This window comes from Cryptomeria japonica, chromosome 5 (assembly GCF_030272615.1).
Source record: "Cryptomeria japonica chromosome 5, Sugi_1.0, whole genome shotgun sequence".
Taxonomy (NCBI): domain Eukaryota; kingdom Viridiplantae; phylum Streptophyta; class Pinopsida; order Cupressales; family Cupressaceae; genus Cryptomeria; species Cryptomeria japonica.
Genome location: NC_081409.1, coordinates 902,558,841 through 902,567,704, shown reverse-complemented (window position 1 = coordinate 902,567,704; position 8,864 = coordinate 902,558,841). Strand labels below are relative to the sequence as shown.

The window sequence follows — 8,864 nt, the reverse complement described above, 5'->3', positions numbered from 1 at the left end:
TCAAATTAAATTGAATTTCTTTTTTATTTTATAAATAGCATTGAAATTATACATTTAAAATAATATTAATAGATGAGAATAAGATTTCAAATGAATCACCTTAACAAATTTTATGTGTTTGGTTTGATGTAATGCAATCCAAATTGAATTAAAGAATTTTTCATTTTACAAAAATAGTGTGAAAGTATACACTAACCTAAAATCTTAATGGGTGAAGAATTGCACCGAGTTGCCACGTCAAGGGGCACATTGGAAAGTATGTGCCGGTTAAAAACAGCCACCATGAAGCTTTTGGGTATATATCTTCCTATTTATAAAGATTTTGATTTGTACTCAACTCTCCTGCAATATTCAGAAGACCTAGAAAATATGGGCATCAAATCAAGCAAAATCTCACACCTTACAAAGGGGTTACGTATTCTGATGGTGGGTCTTGATGCTTCTGGTAAATCCACAATTCTATATAACCTAAAACTTGGGGAGGTTATTCGAACCATTCCCACGGTGGGCTTCAATTCGGAGACAGTGAAGCACAAAAACGTTGAGTTGGTTGTGTGTGATGTTGGGGGCCAAGAAAGTATGAGGCCACTGTGGAGACACTACATTGGGGATTCCAAGGGACTTATATACGTGGTGGATAGCGATGACAAGGAACGTATTGCAGAGGCAAGAGATTTGTTGCACGCTCTTCTCAAAGAGGAGGCATTGCGAGATGCTGCTCTTCTTGTGTTTGCCAACAAGAATGATTTTCCCAATGCAATGAGTGTTGCAGAGACAAGTGAGAAGCTTGAATTGCACCGTTTGCCTCGCCACCATTGGCATGTTCAGAGCTCCTGTGCTACTTCTGTTGAAGGTCTCTATGAAGGGCTGGATTGGCTTTGTAAAACGATATGTAGATAGGGTGTACTTAACTAGTTTTTATGTAATAAATTGTTTCTATGTAATAACTTAGTTTACAAGTAGTAGGTTGATGTGTATCTTGAATCTAGTTTGATTTTTGCTTTCCCATTTTCTTGAGAACCAATTTTCCATGATATTATAATGGTGGAGACTGCATAATTGTATCTATGCATATATGCTATGATTGTTGGACTAACCAAGTGTTCATATTTGTGATGATGTGTGTGTGAGTATTTAATTAGTTTTGTAAGTACTTGGGGTGCCAAAAATTGCAAACCAAATCTCTCATCTTTACCTTTATATTATATCAATGACAAGCTAGGAAATCTTTAGCTCTATAAGCAAGCATTGATATATAGATTTTGATGACAAACACCTTTATCTTAATCAATTTATAAGGTGCATATATATAATCTTCAACTAATTTAAACCCAAACATTACTATTGAAAATAAATTACATTAATTATATTAACAAATAAAAATGAAATAAAAGAAAAGAACAAAAATCCAAAGAAAATAAAACTATTTATAAATTTAATTTATTTATATACAAGGATAAATTTAATTAAAATGGATAAAGGGGATTTAATTAAATAGTGATTTATTTAATTAAAGGCTAGAAAGGGAGGGGGTTAGATGAATTTAATTAAATAAATTGAATAATAGATTTAATCAAATAGATGAAAATGAAGAAATCAATTAAATAAGATTTAATTAATAAGGGAATGCGGTTTAAATGTTTATTTAATAAGGTGGTCAGATTTATACGTCTACATTTTGCCCCTCTTTGAAGTGACGTGTGTGCACATGTTGATTCAAAGAAAATCACTAGATATGCTGCCAAAATTTTATCGATATGATGCTATGTGTCAAAATGTAATTTTATCGATATGATGCTATGTGTCAAAATGTTTGATATGATGCCCCATATGTGGATTTGATAAATGATCTTGATGATGCCTCCTCAGGAGATGAATCAAGGGTATGTGTGAAAGATTTGTAAAATTTGTCAAAATGTGTGATTGCTTGAGTTAATTGTGATATGATACTATTGACGATGTCGGATACGCATGATTTTATTCATCTCCTGAAAAAAAGATGTTGATAAGGTTAATAATGAAAAAGTTGAAAAAAAATAATATGCCCCTTATTAACCCTAGGGTTTACCCTTTTAAAAGGTAAAAAGCGATTTTGAAAAGAAATTTTACAATTGTCATCTTGCAATTTGGACCTTTGGAGCTCTGATCACAATGTCGATTCCGTACCATTGTCACCATTTTGAGCACATCAGGAAATACTGGAGACCCGTCGTATATGGCCCACTAGTAAGTGGCTCGAATCCCTATCTTTTCTTATCGATTTTGGCTATTGTTTGTCATGTTTTTCAATTTTTTGGGTCGATTTTCATGGTTCAACGCATATGAGTAGGACTTTAGCGCATATGCAACTAACTATAGTGCATAGAAACCCTAGCTTAGGTTGTTAGCGCATAGGATGGGTAGAATAGGGCGTAGGTGCAAATTAGCACATACAAAATTAACTGTCGCGCAGTGGATGTGACAATTAGCGCATAGACTAGTTTAGTGCATAGGGGAAATAGGGTAGCACATTGGAGCTATGATTTAGTGTATAGTATTGTTTTAGTGCATTGGGAGCATTTAATAGCTCATTTGAGGAAAAAAGTAGCTCATGTGTGGCAGTTTAGCGCGTTGGAGGTCTGATGTAGCACGTGAGATAGAAAATTTGGAAAAAATTATTTTCGGAGATGAGTTATGATTGAGGTAGGTTGTTATCGATTTGATAGCTCGTTTAGATGTCGATATGGGTCTGATTGAGTTGTTTTGTCTTATATGAGTCATTGGATCAATTGTTCAATATGTTGTGTGGATATGCTGTATTGATATGGGTTGTTGTTTATGAATCAATGATATCAGGTGCTAATATGGGTCACTATTTGTTGCATTGAAATATTTCACTGATATGGATCACTGGTATGATGTTGATATGGATCTTTGATTTGGATTACAGATATGAATCTTTGATATGGATAACAGATATGATGTTTTGATTTGTTTTTACTAATATGAACCTCTGATATGGATTATTGATATGATGCTGATATGGATCATTGATTATTCGTTAGTTGATACTTGTGATGTAAGATTGGTTGCTGATATGTTTTTGATTTATCATGATATGATGCGGTTTATATGAGATTTACTATTGATATGTTTCTGATTGAACATGATATGATGCGGTTGATATGATTTGCAATTTTGAGTTGATTTGTTTCTATAAAATTTATTGAAGCGAGAACTGATGGTGTGTGTGTTTGTGATTTGCAGGAAAATCTTGGTGTTTTATACTCTCTCTCGAGATTCCTGAAGCCATGGACACTCATCCTGCAGTTGACACAAGTTGACTGAGATATCATTGAGAGATGTGGATTATCATCTCTATTTGGCATGCTTCGATATATCATTAATCGAGGTTTGTTGACAACACTAGCAAAGAGGTGGTATAGTGATATGAATACCTTTCATTTGGCGACTAGGGAGATGATGGTGACACCTGAGGATTGTTATTGGATCTTGCGGATTCCTATGGTTGGGGATTTATTACCGTATCAGCAGATAGAGGAGGGTGGCATAAAGGATCTTCGATGGGTGTTATAGGATGACCATATTAGTGGTTATGAGATCCCTTGGTAGGAGTTCTTGGATTTGGGTTATGTGCCTCTACCTTCAATATTAGCAAGTTTCATTGGTGGTTTCATTTGTCTTGATCATAGGTCAAAAGGACTTGCTGTAGGATGGGGTTTGGTCCTGGAGGACATGGTTACATAGGGACGCAGGTTTGCATGGGGTCCTACATGTTGGCCAACCTATACAAGGAGCTACCCTAGGTAGTGTATCTGGGATACAGAAGTTTATCATCCAGAGTGACATTATTATAGGTGTGGGCCTGGGAGCACATGCACATAAGGGTACACAGGTGTAGTTGTCCAACGCAAGCTGGGAAAATTAGAACACTAGTGTAGGGCCTTGGATGATATAGACACGGTCGTTTGGAGATTGTACATGGACTATGAGGTGTGGGCCGAGGATGGGATAGAGATGCCCTATGTCTAAATGTCGATATATCTAATTGGGCGGACGCCCTTCCTCATTGAGATGCCCTATGACATAATGCCAATGGAGATATATATTATTCTCCTGGGCAGATCATGACAATTTCATAGGGAAGCTATTGATGATGGGTAAAATAATTTGTTTGGACAACTACAACAAAGATGAGTTTTAATATTTTGAAGGCAGAGGTAGCGAAGTAGCTCATATTAGCAATTTTTGAATTTGAAAAAATGTTCCAAGTTGATTGTGATGTAAGTGGGACAATGATCGGGAGAGTTCTAAGTCAAGAGGGAAAACTAATAGCTTACTTCTATTAAAAACTAAATAAGGCAAAGAGGAAGTACTCCACATATGATCAATAATTGTACGCAATTGTTCAAGCACTCCAAAAGTGGAGACATTATTTTCTACCAAAGGAGTTCAAGTTGTATATCTCTCATCATGCATTACAATTCATAAATAGACAAGGTAAATTGAGTAAAAACATGTGAATTGGGTTGAGATTCTATAAAGTTATTATTTTATTTTGAAGCATAGAAGTGGAAAATCAAATAGAGTTGCTAACGCATTCAGTAGGAGATGTTTGTCATTGAATGAGCTAAGGGTAGGTGTTGTTGGTTTTGATTGTATGAGAGAGTTGTATGAAGAAGACACAAGAAAAATTGTTGTTCAAAGGGAAGAGGTTATGCCACCTCAAATTTCAATGAGGGAAAACTTGATGAAGGAGAAACATAGTGGGGTGTTGAGTTGACATTTTGGAGTTGACAAAAAAATATCATAGCTAAATGAGAGTTACTATTAGTTGAGGATGAGTGTAGATAGCAAAAATAAGGGTGTAAAGCTTTCGTATATGTCAACATGCCAAGGGAATGAAGAAAACCTTTGGATTTTGTTTTGGGATTGCCACAGACAAAAAGAGGTAATGATTTTATTTTTGTTTTAGTGAACATATTTTAAAAATTGGCCCATTTTATAACATGTCATAAGTGTAGTGATGTTTCCCATATAGCTATATTGTTTTTCATTTGAACATATAGTACAGTTGCGTGGCTTGCCAAAAAGTATTATTTTAGATTGGGATATTAAATTTGTTAGTCATTTTTGGCATACTTTGTGGAAGAAGATGGGAACACAATTGGGTTTTAGTTCAACCTACCATCCTCAAATTGAAGGCCAAAATGAAGTTGTGAATAAAAGTTTGGGAAATTTGATCAGGTGTTTGGTTGATGATAAACCAAAACAGATAGATTTTATATTGACATGAGCATAATTTACATATAATTATTCTATAATCGAAGTGTGAGAAACAGTCCATTCCAAGTGGTGTATGGATAGTGCAGACTTGAGTAGAAAGAGTGCATTAAAAGTAGACTTTGTAGAGTACATTCATGATTGAGCTTCGATATTTCTCCATTATTTAATGTTGTAGATTTATATAAATATCATGAAGGTGAATCAAGTGCATAACAAGGTACAGTTGCAGGTTTGTTGGATGTACCAGATTGGGCACACTAATTGACACAGAAAGAGTTTGAAAGAATTGATCAGATCATTCATTCACAGATTGCCAAAAAGACAAGGATAAAGCATTATTTGAATGCATTTTTTTTTTGGATCGAAGCCATTTCATTGGCTGCGTAAAACCATTTCATATGATGTGAAGGAAAACAAAAGCCAAATTATAGCTTGAACAAAGAGAAAAGTAAAATGAGTCTTGCACAACAATGAGAAGAAGAGCGATTTGGAGAAAGGGAGAAAGTGAATGACATATAATAATGAAATATCTGTTAAGATCATACATAAAATAATGTTAAAGTAAATGTATTAAACATAAGTTGATTTTTGTTTTAACATAAAACAAACTCTTCTTTAAACATAAAATAATTATTTTTTTAACATGAAATAAGGGATGAAGTAAAAATTAAAGTAATTTTTTTATCTAACATTTATTTATGATTTCTCATATTATTGAAAAATAAAATAACTCTTTAATAAAATACAAAATAAATAATTGTAAACAAATTTTTTTTGTTTAACTTTAAAATAATAATTATTTTAAAAATATGACTTACTGATTTATACATATAGGACAAAGTAAATCCAAGGTCCACAATTAGTGAAAAATGAAAACATTTATTTACTTTAATATATAACCATTTACAGAAATAGTATTTTTTATATAATAGTAAAAATAGCTCTTTCAATAAAAAGTAAAACATATAAATAAAGACCACAGGAAAAGAGGTTTATTTTTCCCTCCCAAGCAGCCATGGGTTCCTTTGAAAACTATCATCCACAAAACTATTAGGGCAGATATTTTGGATGATAATCAACTTCTAGAAATTATTCATCATTATGATCTCTAGAATGGTCAAGCTAAAGTTGGAGGTCTATTTCCTAGGCATTTCTTGCTAAATCATGACGAATTTCCCCTAATATTTGACAGTATCAAGCCGTCTCTATCTCTTCAAAATGTGAAACCCTTGCATTTAGTTGTCCACAATGTGGGTAGAGTTTTGAGTTCAGATTTGAAGAGGATACATGCTATATCACCAATCACCTATGGAAGGACTGGTAATTTGTTAACTATGAAGGAGGGGAGCTGATATTTGTATATGGACATTATGCAAGGAACACTGATTATCTCATGGTGTTTATTATGGTCTCCGAATGGCTTACTAGCGAAGTCCTTAGATGTTTTGGTGTTTTTTGGGTAAATTTTTTAACACCATTTAGGTTTTTTGGGATGGAGTATATTTCTATATAGTTAGGTATGTAGGTTTCATCCTCAGAGGTGGACTCCTTTTATGCATTGTAATAATTATTTTTTTACATAAAATAAGGGATGAAGTAAAAATTAAAGTAATTTTTTTATCTAACATTTTTTATGATTTGTGTCTTATTATTGAAAAATAAAATAACTCTTTAATAATATACAAAATTAATTATTGTAAACAATTTTTTTGTTTAACTTTAAAATAATAATTATTTTAAAAATATGACTTAATTGATTTATACATATAAGACAAAGTAAATCTAAGGTCTACAATTAGTGAAAAATGAAAATATTTATTTGCTTAAATATATAATCATTTATTAATTTTAATTTTTATTTACTTAAATATATAACCGTTTACATAATAATTTTTTTTTATTATAATAGTAAAAATAACTCTTTCAATAAAAGTAAAACATATAAATAAAGATTCTTTGCCCACATGAAAAGAGGTTTATTTTTCCCTCCCAAGCAGTCATGGGTTCCTTTGAAAAATATCATCCATTAAGGCAAATATTTTGGACCATAATCAACTTCTAGAAGTTATTCGTCTAATCTTTGACAGTATCAAGCGGTCTCTTAAAAATGTGAGACCCTTCCATTTAGTTGTTCGCAATGTGGGTAGTCCATTTAGTTGTTCACAATGTGGGTAGAGTTTTGAGTTCAGATTTGAAGAACCGAATCTTTTTGAAGATATATGTTATATTAGCTATATTAGGTCATGAACATGGGCAACCAGGATCCTCTGCACCAATCACATGTGGAAGGACTGGTAATTTGATTATCTGGTGGTGTTTATTATGGTCTCCCAATGGCTGACTCAGGTTGAAGTCCTTGGATGTTTTGGTGTTTTTTGGGTAAATTTTTTAACACCATTTAGGTTTTTGGGGATGTAGTATATTTCTATATAGTTAGGTATGTAGGTTTCATCCTCAGAGGTGAACTCCTTTTATGCATTGTAATCTTGAGTGAGGAATGTAGGTTGGAGGTTTTCTTAGCTGGTTCGTTCCTCAAGGAGCTCTTGAACCAGTTTACTATTATAATAAATATATTCGTAAGATTTGAAAGTAATAAAATGGGTTGGTAAGATTGTAGAGTTTAGCAAACAAAATTCCATTTTTAACCAAACTCTAATCAAAAGTCTAGTTTATTAAGATAATTAATTTTTATTTTTAATGCAATAAATAAATCCTATTTAATTTTTTATTAATTTTAAAAGATAATAATACATAATTTGAATAGAAAGACGCGTGATAAAAGACACACCTTCAACCCAAAATAGTTAAAAACACACCGAATGGAAGCAGCATGTAGGGCCAAAGTAAACCTAATTTCTCAAATGCGGGTCCATCATGAGTGGAAAATGAAAACATTAGTATGCGTCGGCCATATTTAAATGAAAACATTAGTATGCGTCGGCCATATTTAAATGGATGATTTGGGCTATCAATAAACATTGTTAAGGATTTCCAAATTGTAGAGGTCGGTTTTCCTGCTATAGGGTTTACTCTTTTCTTAGTAGGAGAAGAAGATGGGAAACAAATCCAGCAGAATACCAGAGGTTTCCAAGGAACTGCATATTTTGATGGTGGGTCTTGATTCTGGAGGGAAAACTACAATCCTATACAAGTTAAACCTTGATGAAGTTGTTCAGACCATTCCCACAGTGGGGTTCAATGTGGAGACAGTGAAGCACAAGAATGTTACCTTCGTTGTGTGTGATGTTGGAGGCCAGAAAAGATCAGGCCCCTCTGGAAGGAATACATTGGGCAATCCAAGGGCGTTATTTTTGTTGTAGACAGTGATGACAGGGAGCGTATTAGCGAGGCAAAAGATGTGTTGCACAATTTGCTGAAAGAGAAAGAGCTGAGAGATGCTGCTGTTGTTGTGTTTGCAAACAAGAATGATTTTCCCAATGCAATAAGTGTTTTAGAGATCACAGAGGAGCTTGAAATGTCTTCTTTAACTCAACGCCATTGGCATGTTCAGAGCTCCTGTGCTACTTCTGGTGATGGTCTCTATGAAGGCTTGGATTGGCTTTCTAATAATGTGTAGA

At 33.4% G+C, this 8,864-nt stretch overlaps 1 pseudogene; it reads left to right on the top strand.

Moving 5' to 3' along the window:
* Positions 1 to 369: 369 nt before the first annotated feature.
* On the top strand, positions 370 to 8,863 carry LOC131034680 (uncharacterized; annotated as a pseudogene).
* The last annotated feature ends 1 nt before the right edge of the window (position 8,864 follows it).